Below are 14,380 nucleotides of genomic sequence, written 5' to 3'. Positions count from 1 at the left end.
CAGCCAGTAACTAGTAAAGGCAGGTTAAGAGCTCATTTTCAGCTGTGCTATTTTCACCATTTATAAAATGCAGGAATTCGATGGGTAACCAGACACATATTGCGAGAGTCCTCCTCAGTCCTGTACACTGAGTATCTGAGAGGGTTTGAGAGACCATACAGCTCATGTACACTTACAAGCACGTCCGCCACTAGAGTAGTTTAGCCATTTGTAAAAATAAGACTAAGATTTTTTTTTTTAAAGAAATGGAATTCATCTTAGTAGGTTTTGTGGAATTTTTTATTATTTGTTTACAATACTGTTGCTTTTTTTTTTTTTTGAGTTGCTTTATAGTTTTTTTTTTTTAAGGCTAGACAAAAGTATAACCAAATATTCATAGTAGTTAACTCTGGGGAGTGGAACTGGGTATTCTTTTACATTTCACTTTATGTTCTTCTTCATTCTATAATTAGCAATGTACTCATTTTAACAATAATAATATTTTTAATGTTATTAATGATTAACTGTGGGTAGAGAGATTACAGATGATTTTTAAATCTTTTTCTTATTTGAATCTTACTTTATGTCTAGAAGAAATGGGCATGATTTAGAAGAACATTGACTAAATTGTTGCTTTTCCTACAGAAAATGCAACAGATGTATCAAGTTACAGCTGGGGCAGCTCTCAGAAGCCCCAAACACTTCTCCACCTCATTCATCATTGGCTGAGCTCTTAGCCTCAACAACCACTATAGGCCGGGGTCAGACTGCACAGCACTGGGGAAGCTGTGGGACTTAGGATGCCGTCAGACAGGTCAAGGTCAGACTGCCTGGGGAGGGAAGGGGACGGCCCCGGGGGCGTGAGGGTGTGGAGACAGGAAGACACAGTGCCACTCTTTTGTGCCTGTTAGACCCTGGCCGGAGAATCCCAGGACTGTGGAGCGAATCGCCTTGATTATGGGACTTCGTATGGTGTGATTCCTTATTGCAGTTTTCTGTTTAATTGTTGGTTTTTATTCCATAAACTTGGATGAACTGCTTACAGTTTTACCAGACCCTGCGCCAATTACTGGGGATAGAAAAAGGCAAAATATAGGATCCCTACTCTCAAGAAATCCAACATCAAATCAAAAGCAAGAATCAGACTAGTGAAAGGGCACATTATAATACAGTATGATTAGTGCTTGAACACAGATTTATGCAAAGTATTCAAGGAATACAGAGGAAGGGGACACCAAGCCTGGGGGATTCCGGGTAGTCTTAGCAGAGTTTGAAGGAGGTGAGCTGGAGAGAGGGGACCAAGGGAGGGAGTTCTCTGCAGAGAGAAGAGCCAGGAAGAAGAACTGGAGGCCAGAAAGAGCACCGAGAAAAGACGCGCGGGTGGTTCCTATCGCTGCCGTCAAATTACTACAAACTTAGTGGCTTTGAACAACACAAGTTTATCATCTTACAGTTCTAAGGTCGAAGTCTAAACTGTCGGCAGGGCCTGCACTCCTTGGTTCCTGCCCTTCCACCCATCACAGCAACCTCTGCTTCCACAGATGTCACATATGTGATGCCAAATCTCCCTCTTCCCCCTGTATAAGCACCCTCGTGATGATACTGGGCCCACCGGATGATCCAGGATGAACTTCCCCATCTGCAAAGTCCCTTCGCCCTGCAGGGCAACATCCACAGGTTCCAGGATTAGGACCTGGCGATGTTTGGGGCCATTGGTCAGCCTGCTACTGTCCCCCTGAGGCTTCACATGAATTCTTCTGCACGGACAGCTCTTCTTCCTTGGGTCTGCTTCAGTGGCTCCTTCCCAGTTGCTGTGTAAACTTGGGCCATTCACTTCACCTCTTGCACTTTGGTCTCCTCATCTGGAAAATGGGGATAATAATAGACCCAGCCTAATCCGTTTTTGTGAAGCTACAGTGAGTTAGTGTATGGAAAGCACTCAGAGCAGCACCTTCCTCAAGAACTGGCCTTTTATTGTTGTCATTGTTATTGCCCCTTTTGTCACCGAGGTCTCTATTCCAACGTCACTTCTGCAAAAACATCTCTCCTGGCCACCCTAAAGTAGTAACTAGTAACTCTCTACATGTCTCTTCCTTCCTCCCTCCCTCCCTTCCTCCCTCCCTCCTTCCTTCCTTTCTTCCTTCCTTTCTCTTTCCTTCCTTCCTTTCCCCTCCCTTCCTTCCTTCCTTCCTTCCTCTGTCTCTCTCCCCCTCCCTCTCTCTCTCTTTCTCTTTTTTCATAGCAATGATTGCAATCACATGACTTCCCTGTGGTGTGTACTTCTTGATTTATTTACTGCTTTTCCTCTGCTTCCTCCCCTAGAGTGTGAGCCCTGTGTTTCGTTCACCACTGATTCCCCCGCACCAAGCATGATGCATGACACATAGTGGGCCCACAGTCAACATCTGTGAATGAACAATTCAAACTCCGTAGCCCGCATTGTCCAGTAGTGTAGCCACTGGCTGCACACGGCCGCTGAGCACTTGAAACCTGGCTAATCCAAACTGATATGTGCTGGAGGTGCAAAATGCACATTAAATTTAGATTTCGTGTGAAACAGTGTTAAATATCTCATTAATAATTTTCATATTGTTTGCATGTTAAAATGATAGTAATTTTGATATATTGAGTTAAACAAAATATGTTAACATCAATTCCAGCTGTTTCTTTTTACTTCTTTTTAATATGGCTACTAAAAATTTTACATTGCCTATGAGATTTGGATTCTCTTTCTATTGGATACCACTCGCCCAGAAAGCCCTTATGGCATGTGCTCTAAAAGCTGCACTGTCTGGGTTTGAATCCTTGGTCCACCATTTACTGGCTGTGTGAGCTGAGGCAAATTATTTAGCTTCTTTCAATAAATGTTGGCTGTCATTAGCTAGTTTCCAAGGAAGAAATTATTCTGTGTCAGAGAAGTTCAGAAATTTATAAATGTTTGCAAGTAGAGAAAAAGAATAATATGAATCTGGAAAAATTTAGTAGACACTAGTGGTTTGGGTGGCTTCACTTTTAATAACTTATGTTTCTGATGGTTTGTATTTTTCACAATAACTGTGTCACATTTGGGTGGAAAATAGATATATTTAAAAAATAAATTAATAAAGTTTGCAAAAATTTCTTAAATTTGTTCATTGCAAATGTCAGTTTTCAAGTCCTAAAACTGAAGCCTCTGCCCCTGAGGGTTGCCAGGCACGGATGTCACACCTCTCATATCAACCCTGACAAAGGTCCATCATCTGAGAAAGCCAACTGCATCCCACATCTTATGACCTAATTCTGGGACATACTAAGCCAAACAAATATCCAGGAAACTATATAAAGAGTTTCCATGTTTCTTTTCCACATACTTCCTTTTTCCATTTTGACTTTCCCCTAATAGTTTTATGAGTGCTCTAATACACAAAATATAGCCCTGGGCTGGACAGGTGCTCAGTAAATAGGGAATGACTCACTGAAGGAAAGAATGCATCAATGAATTCAGTGCAACTAGCATCTCCCTTCTTCCCATCCTGTCCTTTATGCCTCTTACTGGTTTTTCATTGTTAGATTATAATTTCCCAATGCATTTGATTCCTTTTTTCTTTTCCCTCCCCTGATGCCAACATCCTCCATGGATTTCTTTATACTTTTTATTTTATTTACCACTTTTATGCTTTGATCCTCTTTAATACAATTTCTGGTGAAATTTCAGGAGACCTCTTTGGATTCCTCCTTTCAGCTACAGTTACAATCATGTTTTCAAAATAACTCTTCATGTGTATAGTATACATCCATTTATCATTTATCTCAGAAAGGGAAAATATATTTATATATTTATGAATACGAGTATATACTGTGATGATATAATCAACAAACCAGAATATAGACTTCTCCATGGGACAAATAAACCTGTTTTCTTTTTTTTTTTTAATATTTATTTATTTATTTTTATTTGGTTGAGCCAGGTTTTAGTTGCGGCACGCAGGCTCCTTAGTTGCGGCATGCAAACTCTTAGTTGCGGCATGCATGTGGGATCTAGTTCCCTGACCAGGGATGGAACCCGGGCTCCCTGCACTGGGAGCACAGAGTCTTTACCACTGCACCACCAGGGAAGTCCCCTAAACCTGTTTTCTTCAACAACTAAATTGTAAGATTAAAAAAACCCAAGACACTGAAGAGTTAATCTCTACTATAGATTAATGAAGCCGTAAGAGATATAGCAACCAATCATAATTTGCAAATCCTTTTTTGTACCTCATTTTTAAAAAACAAAACCATAAAATAAAAACATTTACAGGACATTTGTGTCATTTATGAGACAATTGTAACTTTGAACACAGACTAGATAATTTTTTTTAATAAATGTATTTATTTATTTTTGGCTGCATTGCTGTGTGTGGGCTTTCTCTAGTTGTGGCGAGCAAGGGCTACTCTTCGTTGCGGTGCGCGGGTTTCTCATTGCGGTGGCTTCTCTTGTTGCGGAGCACGGGCTCTAGGCGCGCGGGCTTCAGTAGTTGTGGCACGAGGGCTCAGTAGTTGTGGCTCGTGGGCTCTAGAGCACAGGCTCAGTAGTTGTGGCGCATGGGCTTAGCTGCTCCACGGCATGTGGGATCTTCCTGGACCAGGGCTCGCGCCCATGTGCCCTGCATTGGCAGGCGGATTCTCAACCACTGCGCCACCAGGGAAGCCCCAGACTAGATATTCGATGATATTAAAGAAGAACTGCTGTTTTTAAAATTGAGGTATAATTGAAATAACATTGTATCAGCTTCAGGTGTACAACATAATAATTCAATGTTTGTATATATTGCGAAATGATCACCACAATAAGTCTAATTAACACCCATCACCGTATGCAGTTATAAAAAATGTTTTTCTTGTAATGAGATATTTCAGGATCCACTCTCCCAGCTACTTTCAAATATGCAGTGTTATTAACTGTAATCACCACGCTGTACATTACATCCCCATGACATTCAGTTTATAGCTGGAAATTTGTATCTTTTGACTCCTTTCACCCATTTTGTCACTCCACCCCCACTTCAGGCAACCACCAATCTGCTCTCTGTATCTGCGACCTCTGTTTTGTTTTTTGTTCTTTTTTTTTTTTTTTTTTGATTCCACATGTAGGAGAGATCATGCAGTATTTGTCCTTTTCTGTCTGACTTATTTCACTAGCATAATACCTCAAGGTCCAGCCATGTTGTCACAAATGGCAATATTTCATTCTTTTTATGGCTAAATAATATTCCATTATATATATACCATATTTTCTTTATTCATTCATCCATTGATGGACTCTTAGGTTGCTCCTATGTCTTGGAAATTGTAAATAATGTTGCAGTGAGCATGGGGGTGCATGTATCTTTTCAAGGTAGTGTATTTGATTTCTTTGGCTAAATACCCAGAAGTGGAATTGCTGGATCATGTGGTAGTTCTATTTTTAACTTTTTGAGGAACCTCCATACTGTTTTCCACAGTGGCTGCACCAATTTACATTCTCACCAACAGTGCACGGGGGTTCCCTTTTCTCCACACACTCACCAACACTTGTTATTTCTTGTCTTCTTGATAACAGCCATTCTAACAGGTGTGAGGTGATTACCTCACTGTGGTTTGGGTTTCCTTGATGATTAATGATGTAGAGCATCTTTTCTTGTACCTGTTGGCCATCTGTATGTCTTCTCTGGAAAAATATGTATTCAGATCCTCTGCCCGATTTTTAAAATCAGATTGTATGGGTATTTTTGCTATTGAGTTGTATATTATATTTTTTGGATATTAACCCCTTATCAGATATATGATTTGCAAATCTTTCCTCCCACTCACTAGGTTGCCTTTTCATCTTGCTGATGGATTCCTTTGCTGTGCAGAAGTGCTATTTTTAAGGTATGATAAAGATAAAAGTATTCATATTTTTAAAAGATATATTCTAAAAATTTAGAGATGCATTTATATATTTTGCATTTTCTTCAGAATACTGGGGAGATGTGAACAAAGCAAAATTGGCTATGAGTTGATCGTTATTAAAACTGGGTGATGGGAGTTTCTTATACTATGTTTCTTGTTAATGTTCTTGAAATTTGTTATAACAAAAAAGTAAAACATAAAATAATTGCTTATTACAAAATAAATATAATTATAGAAAATCTGAAAAATATAGAAGAGTCTAAGAAAAAGGAAAAAACAAAACTGCTCCTAACACCACAGCAGTGGTCTTAATCACTCATATTTTGGTATGATTCCTTTCAGTCTGTATTCTGTGCACATATATATATAAATACATGTGTGTGCATGTGGCTATTTTAAAGCATGACCGCATTTTCACAGTCTTCCCATCAAGAAGTGGAATATATGTCCTCCCTCCTTGAGTCTGGATGGACTTGTGGCTGCTCTGACCAGTATAATATGGAGGAAGTAACTCCATGTGGTTAGGTCATGACAGGCCATGTGGCCTCTACACTGTTTGCTGGGAACACATGCTCTTGGAGGCCTGAGCCACCATGTAAGATGTCTGATGATCTTGAGGCTGTCAAGCTGTGAGGAGGCCCAAGCCACATGTAGAGGTTCCAGTTAACAGTTCCAGCTGAGTCATGTCAAACGAGGTGCCAGATACGTAAATAAAGAAGCCCCCAGCCATTCAAGACTGCCCAGCTGAGGCTCCAGGCAGTGGAGAAAAGACAGCTCCTGTGCCCCAGAGAATCCATGAATATATTGAAATAGTTGTTGTTTGAGGTGGTTTGCTACAAAGTAATAGAAGACAGGACAGAATTTGGTACGTGGAAATGGGTCGCTGCCATCAAAATGCCTAAAATGTGTTGTTTGTTTGGAGACAGGCTGGCAGGGAGAAGTCAGGCAGGCATTGGGAAAGCTGATGGTGAGGGTTTGAACAAAGTGAGGAAAATGTTATGGATGCTGAAGGAAAGGAGATACATGTTAGGTGTTGGCAGAACGTTTGACAACGCTGTCACCTGGGATAACGGGGAAAATAGGAAATGTCCTTAATAAACTCAGTAATCTGGCTGAGGAGATTTCTGGACGGGATGTTAAAGGGGCCACCAACTTGTTCTAGCTGTCTATAGACGATGTGAAAGGGTGAAGAGAAAGAATACACCATTCAGTTATCAGCGAGGATTAAGAGGAAATGTAGAGGGCTCAGCTGGAACTTAGCCAGCAAAGGATTCTCTGAGCAAAGATCAAATCCAGGACACAGTAAAAAAAAAAAAAAAAGTGTTTTCAGAATAAAAATGGAGCCAAGGGTGTGACTTTAAAGCCCTTTGTTAGCACCTAAGAAAGGTATAGGTGCTGCTTCATAGACTCAACTAGACAAAAGGCCTTGTCAGGATGGAAAATTTTTTTCCTCTTAGGCTCAGTACCTGGGAGCCTTCCAATTTAACTGACAAAAGACAGGTGAACAGGAGAAAAAGAACACACATTTTATTAATATTTTACCTGCATGGGAGTTCACAGAAAAGAAGTGAAACTCAAAGAAGTAACTAGACTCAAGGCCTTGTATACCATTTTAACAAAGGAAAGGAGGTTTGGGCTTCGAGAAGTGATACAGGTGGGAAGTGGCTAGGAAATACATGCGGAAGAGTGAAGGCGGATGAAGGTTACTTTAGTAAGGCTCGTCGTGGTGCTGACTCTCCACCGCCAGAGATAGAAGCTGCTCTCCACCTCCTGGTACAGGAGAGGGAGGATACCTTCACAAAGGGAATTTGATGCCCTACTTTTAGGCAGGAAAGGGAAGGATAGAGAACTCCCCCTGGATCTGCTGACTCTCAATTGCCTACAGAGCCCAAGCCAAAGTGGCACATGTTAAGATGGCACATTCTGGACCTCTTCTGCCTTCTAAGAACTTCAGGGAAAACCTTACAAGCAATCTCTGTTAAACAGTAGGGCTTCTAAAGATCTAAAGGCATTGCTACACAACAGCCACATGGGGGCTCAAGGTAGACAAGGAATCTCAGAGGTTTGTGGGTGACTTTATCTAACGGAGCAGGTTTTTTATAAACTGCGATATGAGAAATCCACAGAGATTTTGAGGGAATTATATCAGCTTGAATAGAGAGGAACAGAGGTGGTACAAAATGAAATGAGGGGGCGTCCCTGGTGGTGCAGTGGTTGAGAATCTGCCTGCCAATGCAGGGGACACGGGTTCGAGCCCTCGTCTGGGAAGATCCCACATGCCGCGGAGCAACTAGGCCCGTGAGCCACAACTACTGAGCCTGTGCATCTGGAGCCTGTGCTCCGCAACAAGAGAGGCTGTGATAGTGAGAGGCCCGCGCACCGCGATGAAGAGTGGCCCCCACTTGCCGCAACTAGAGAAAGCCCTCGCACAGAAACGAAGACCCAACATAGCCACAAATAAATAAATAAATAAATAAATAAATAAATAAATAAAATTTAAAAAAAAAAGAAATGAGGGACTTCCCTGGTAGTCCAGTGGCTGACTCTGCGCTCCCAATGCAGGGGGCCTGGGTTCGATCCTCGGTCAGAGAACTAGATCCCACATGTGTGCTGCAACTAAGAGTTCGCATGCTGCAACTAAAGATTCCACATGCCACAACTAAAAGATCCTGCATGCCACAACGAAGGTCCCACACGCAGTTAACAAAGATCCCGCATGCCGCAACTAAGACCCGGCACAGCCAAATAAATAAACTAATAAATAAATAAATAAATATTTTAAAAAACAAAACAAACAAAAAAATGAAATGAGGCCTTTGGCTGCCCAAACTTAGGCAGAAAGCAGACTGAAAAAAATTACAATCATTGGCTACTTTTTATGGGGAAAGGGAGGATGATTCAGAGAATGGGAACAAAGACCCACAGGACAGAGGGGAAAGTCCCAGACAGTCACTCCCAGGGAGCAGGACAGAGTCCTAATCAATAATCGAACATCACATGCTGGGATGGATTTCAAAATTAATATAAACCAATGACTGCTATGCATTTCTGTTTTCTCCACTTTGGAACAGGAGTATCATAGCAGTTATCCTATACTTGTCCTACTGTTGTATGTTGGGTTTATTTGAGGGAGGAGTGGCAGAAAACTCGTCTCTTTAATTTATCAGTTTACAGATCAAGCAGAACCATATCCCAAGAGCTTAAGTCAAGGCGCCTAACATCCACCTGGACCTGATTTATATTAGGAGACCCTGTCACCTAAGCCTAAGCCCAATGCCTTAGTAAGTAACATAAAATTTTAGGAGGAGAGAACTTGGACATGGAGAATGTAAATAATTTGTGGGCATGGAACTAACTGTGGCAGTTTTAAAATATGGCTGCAAATTCTTTGACATTCCTCCCATAGAGAGGTGGATTTATTCCCTTCCTCTTGAATCTGCGAGGGTTTGTAAATGCTTCAATCAATAGATTAAAAGTGGTGGTAAAAATGACACTGTGACTTCTGAAGGTAGATCATAATAGGCCATAGTGCTTCCCGCCTGCTCACTGGGAACACAAATTTTCGGAGCTCTGAACCACAATGTAAAAAGTCTGACAACCCTGAGGCCTCCATGCTGGGAGGAGGCTCAAGCCACACGGAAGAGGAGCTCTGGTTAACAATCCACAATGATCCCAACTTTGGGCTCCTTTCAGCCTATGCACCAAATACGTGAATAAAAAAACCTCTAGGGAATTCCCCAGCGGTCCAGTGGCTAGGACTTGGCGCTTTCACTGCAGTGGCCCAGGTTCAATCTCTGGTCGGGGAACTAAGATCCCACAAGCTGTGTGGTGCAGCCAACAAAATAAATAAAATTTTAAAATGAAATAAAATTTAAAAATTAAAATAAAAAAAAAAAGAAACCTCCAGATGATTTCTGCGCTGGCCACTCAAGTCTTCCTGAGGGTCCAGACATTGTAGAGTGGACACAAGTCATTCTTGTTGTACCCTGTCCAGGTTCCTGACCCACAGAATCCATGGACATAACGACGTGCTTGTTGTATGACACTGAGTGTAGAGTTGTTATACAGCAATAGAAACACCACCATATTAGTTTCCTGTGGGCACTGTAACCAATTATTACAAATTTGCTGGCTTAAAACAATAAATTTGGGGCTTCCCTGGTGGCACAGTGGTTAAGAATCCGCCTGCCAATGCAGGGGACACAGGTTCGAGCCCTGGTCTGGGAAGATCCCAAATGCCGCGGAGCAACTAAGCCCGTGCGCCACAACTACTGAGCCTGCGCTCTAGAGCCCGCGAGCCACAACTACTGAAGCCCACGTGCCTAGAGCCTGTGCTCCGCAACCAGAGAAGCCGCTACAATGAGAAGCCCGCGCACCGCAACGAAGAGTAGCCCCCACTCGCCGCATCTAGAGAAAGCCCGCACGCAGCAACAAAGACCCAACGCAGCCAAAAAAAATTTTTTTTTTAAAAATTAAAAATAAATAAATAAATAAATAAATAAATAAATTCTCTCACAGTTTTCAGGCCAGAGTCCAAAACTGGGCTGAAATCAGGATGTGAGCAGAGCCACACTCTGGAGACTGTGGGAGAATATATCTCATTCTTGCTTCTTCCAGCTTCTGGTGGCTGCTGGCATTTCTTGGCTTGTGGCTGCATCACTCCAGCCAACATCAAATCTCTCACTGCTCCTTCGTATCACTTTCGTGTGTGTATGTGTGTGTGTATGTGAAATCTACCTCTGCCTCTCTCTTTTTTTTTTTTTTTTTTAATCTTTTATTTATTTATTTATTTATTTATCCATTTATTCATGGCTGTGTTGGGTCTTCGTTTCTGTGCGAGGGCTTTCTCTAGTTGTGGCAAGTGGGGGCCACTCTTCATCGCGGTGCGCAGGCCTCTCACTGTCGCGGCCTCTCTTGTTGCGGAGCACAGGCTCTAGAGCGCAGGCTCAGTAGTTGTGGCTCATGGGCGTAGTTGCTCCGCGGCATGTGGGATCTTCCCAGACCAGGACTCGAACCCGTGTCCCCTGCATTGGCAGGCGGATTCTCAACCACTGCGCCACCAGGGAAGCCCTGCCTCTCTCTTATAAAGACATTTGTGGTGGCATTTAGGGCCTACATGAATAATCCAGGGTAATCTCTCCATTTCAAGATCCTTAATTTAATCATATCTGCAACAACCGTTTGGGGTGGGATTGTTGCTTTTTTGTATTTTGGTGTTTTGGTTTGGTTTTGATTTTGATGTCCCTTTTTTGGCTTGTTCGGTTTTTTTGCCATACAAGGTAACAGTCACAGCTTCCAGGGATTAGGCTATAGATGTCTTTCAGAGGGCCATTTTTCAGCCTAGATACATAAATACATAGATACATAGATGCAAAAGATCATACTGTACATGTATATTCTTTTGCGTCATACTGTATATATTCTTTATGAGACAAAAGGAATAAGTATTCCTCAGATAATTAAACACTCTGAAAATAGCAGCTTTAATGGTTACATAATGTTCTACTGACTGGGTATACCATAATTTAGTTACCCAAAATATTAATATCGGACACTTATTTCCAACTCCCTACTTTTTTTTTTTTTTAATAAATTCATTTATTTATTTTTGGCTGCGCTGGATCTTCGTTGCTACGCGCGGGCTTTCTCTAGCTGTGGCGAGCGGTGGCTACTCTTTGTTGCGGTGCGCGGGCTTCTCATTGCGGTGGCTTCTCTTGTTGTGGAGCACGGGCTCTAGGCGCACGGGCTTAGTTGCTCCACGGTGTGTGGGATCTTCTCAGACCAGGGCTCGTACCCGTGTCCCCTGCATTGGCAGGCAGATTCTTAACCACTGTGCCACCAGGGAAGCCCCAACTCCCTACTTCTGATTATTTCCTTAGATTAGTCCTAGATGTGAAATTACTAAACTTAATGAGTGTATTTTAAGACTTCTAAAATATTGCCAAATTGCCATTCAAAAATATATTAATTTACAGTCCCATCAGTATGGGAGGTGCCTGTTTATCACACCGCCACCAGATTGAGTATTGGATTTTTAAAAGTGTTATTTGATGATATTTCATTAGAAGGCTGGTATTTGTCTTATCATTTTGCATTGAATTTTTTACATATTAAGGAAAATAATCCTCTGACATTTTTGTAGCAAAGGCTTTTTTGTCATTTTTAATTTGCTTTTAAATTTTGAAGATGACGGTTCTGATAGCTCTCTACTATTCTCCTTATAATTCTTACTTTGCCTTTATACTTAGAAAGTCTGCCACATTCAGAGAGCAGACTCAACCATGGTTGAAATAGCACGGTGTTCGACATCAGAAAGGCATGGGTCATAATCTATCTCATAGGATCAGATATTGGTTTTTGCAAAGATTAAATGAAATAAGTTAAAGAATCAAGCACAAGGCCTGGGATGTGTAAACCCTCTGTTTCCTTTCCTTCTGTTTACTAGAAAATAATAGACTCAAGCAGATCATAAAAAATGCAAATGCCAAAAAAATATGAAAATATGCTCACCCTGCTTAGTAAATCATGGAACATAAAATTAAGTTAGTTACCATTTTCTGTCCATCAGATTAACAAAAATTTAAGCAATAACCTCTAGTGCAAAGAGGCCATGGAGAAAGGGGAACTCATTTATAGGCACCTGTGCGGTACTGTGAATTGCTAAACCTTTTCGGAAAGCAATGTCTATATTTATTAAAGTTTAAAGGTGAAAAAAAAGTTTTAAATAGAGCATTTTCTTTGACCTAGGATTTCCTATTTGAGTCATCTATCCTTTAAAAATACAAAGATACAAAAGGATATATGTAAAACGATGCTTACCTTTGGACCATTTATGATAGCAAAATGCTGACAGCAATGTGAAAATCCATCAGTAGTAGAAAAGCAGTTGAATAAATGTGTTTCTTTTCGGTCTCTACCCACTAAAATGTAAGCTTCCCAAGAACAAGGATTTTTATCTGTGATCTTAATGCTGTTTTCCCAGCACCTAGAACATAATAAACATTCAAAGAAATTGGTGAGTAAATGAATAAAATTCTGGTATACCCAAATTTATAAAATGCAGTGGCCATTAAAACGTCAGTTGGATTTATATATAATGACCTGGGGAAATGCCCATGATATATTATTAACTGATAAAAGCAAGTCACAACGAAAAGTATGACTTCATTCTTTTTTAAGGAGAGACAAAAGGAAGAACAAGATAAGTGATACAAATTTGTCTAAGCACAAAAAATTCTTGGGATGATATGGACCGGGGTGTTAACACTGGTACCCCAGAGGGATGGGATTGAAAGAGGGGGCATATTTTAACTTTTCCCACCCCTCTGCATTGTTCAAACTTGTTGGAAGGAATTGTTCCGTGGAAGGCCTCAACGTGCGCTCATAAAAAAAAACCAAACCAGGCTTTGCTATGGGAAGGACAACCTCTTTGAGTCCTTTGCCCCCGCGTTAGGAAATCAGGTCCTTGGCGTTACTAGGTATTCTTTTTACAGTATTGGTTTGTTGCTTTTTTGACTTTTGTGCCCCTCCCCCCAACACACACACCCCTCCCGCCCCCCCACGAGTTTGCTCAGCCCGTCCCATTCCTGCGGGTATCTTTCCTGTCCAACCTGCCGACTCCCCCTGCGCGCTTATCTGACCCCGTGCTCTGCAGCGGCACCCGTGCACCGTGTGCACGCCCGACCTTTGCCACCTTCTGCGCTCACGGCAACTGCAGAAGGATGTGGTTTGCGGAACACGTGACCCGAGGCTTCTCACTCCATCGCCCGTATTTCCGAAATGGTCCCCCCAAGCGCAAGGCCCATCTCCAATATTCAAAGGAAACCCAGAGGAGGGGGCCGGGCTTGTAGGAGGAGGGGGGAGGGGGCGAGAGGGGGAGATGAGGTCTGGAGAAGCACCTGCCGGCGCCTCCACCACTATTAATATTAACTTTTATTAAGACTTGGCCCTTCTCTCCCTGGGGCTTCACAAAGCAGGAAGCCAAGGGCAGGGGTGCAGGGAAGGGAATTGGCAGGAAGAGAAAACCTTGAGTAAATTATTTAGCCGTGAGGCGAGATTAAGAGTGATTCCGCCCTCTCCCCTCCCCCACCCGCAAAGCGGGCCCAGGTTGGGGAATCAGCCCTCAAACCGCCACTAATCGTTTAAGCTGGACGACATCTGGAGTCTGGTGAGGGGCAGGCCAGGGAGACGTCTGTCGGCGAGACGAGGTGCCAGGGCGGCGGGCACCCACCGGGCCCCCGGCTCCGGGGGACGTGGCCTCTCCGCAGGGCAGGCCGCGCCTGTTGGTGGCGATGGAGGGAGGCGGCTGAGGTCGAAAGTGCCAGAGCGCGGCCGGGAGAGGCGCAAAGGGGTGGGCTTGTTCGCACCCGCTGGGCCAGGCGACACCTCCTGCCGTGGACCCCGGCCCTGAGCCCTCGGCGGGGAAGAGGGGGAAGCAGCCGAGGGCCGCGAAGGCCCGCGGGCTCTCCCTGGGGCCGCTCCTGCGGCGCCTCCGCCGGCTGCCCCTGCC

At 42.9% G+C, this 14,380-nt stretch overlaps 1 long non-coding RNA gene across 1 annotated transcript; it reads right to left on the bottom strand.

The window, feature by feature from the left end:
* Nucleotides 1-584: 584 nt before the first annotated feature.
* LOC133076474 (uncharacterized) lies at nt 585-14,380 on the bottom strand. The gene is made up of 3 exons (XR_009697539.1): nt 14,102-14,380; nt 12,691-12,856; nt 585-1,841 (listed from the first exon to the last, which is right to left on the bottom strand). It is a non-coding gene; the product is annotated as an uncharacterized LOC133076474 (long non-coding RNA).

This window comes from Eubalaena glacialis, chromosome 16 (genome assembly GCF_028564815.1).
Source record: "Eubalaena glacialis isolate mEubGla1 chromosome 16, mEubGla1.1.hap2.+ XY, whole genome shotgun sequence".
Lineage (NCBI taxonomy): Eukaryota > Metazoa > Chordata > Mammalia > Artiodactyla > Balaenidae > Eubalaena > Eubalaena glacialis.
This window is presented reverse-complemented; position numbering and strand designations above follow the sequence as displayed.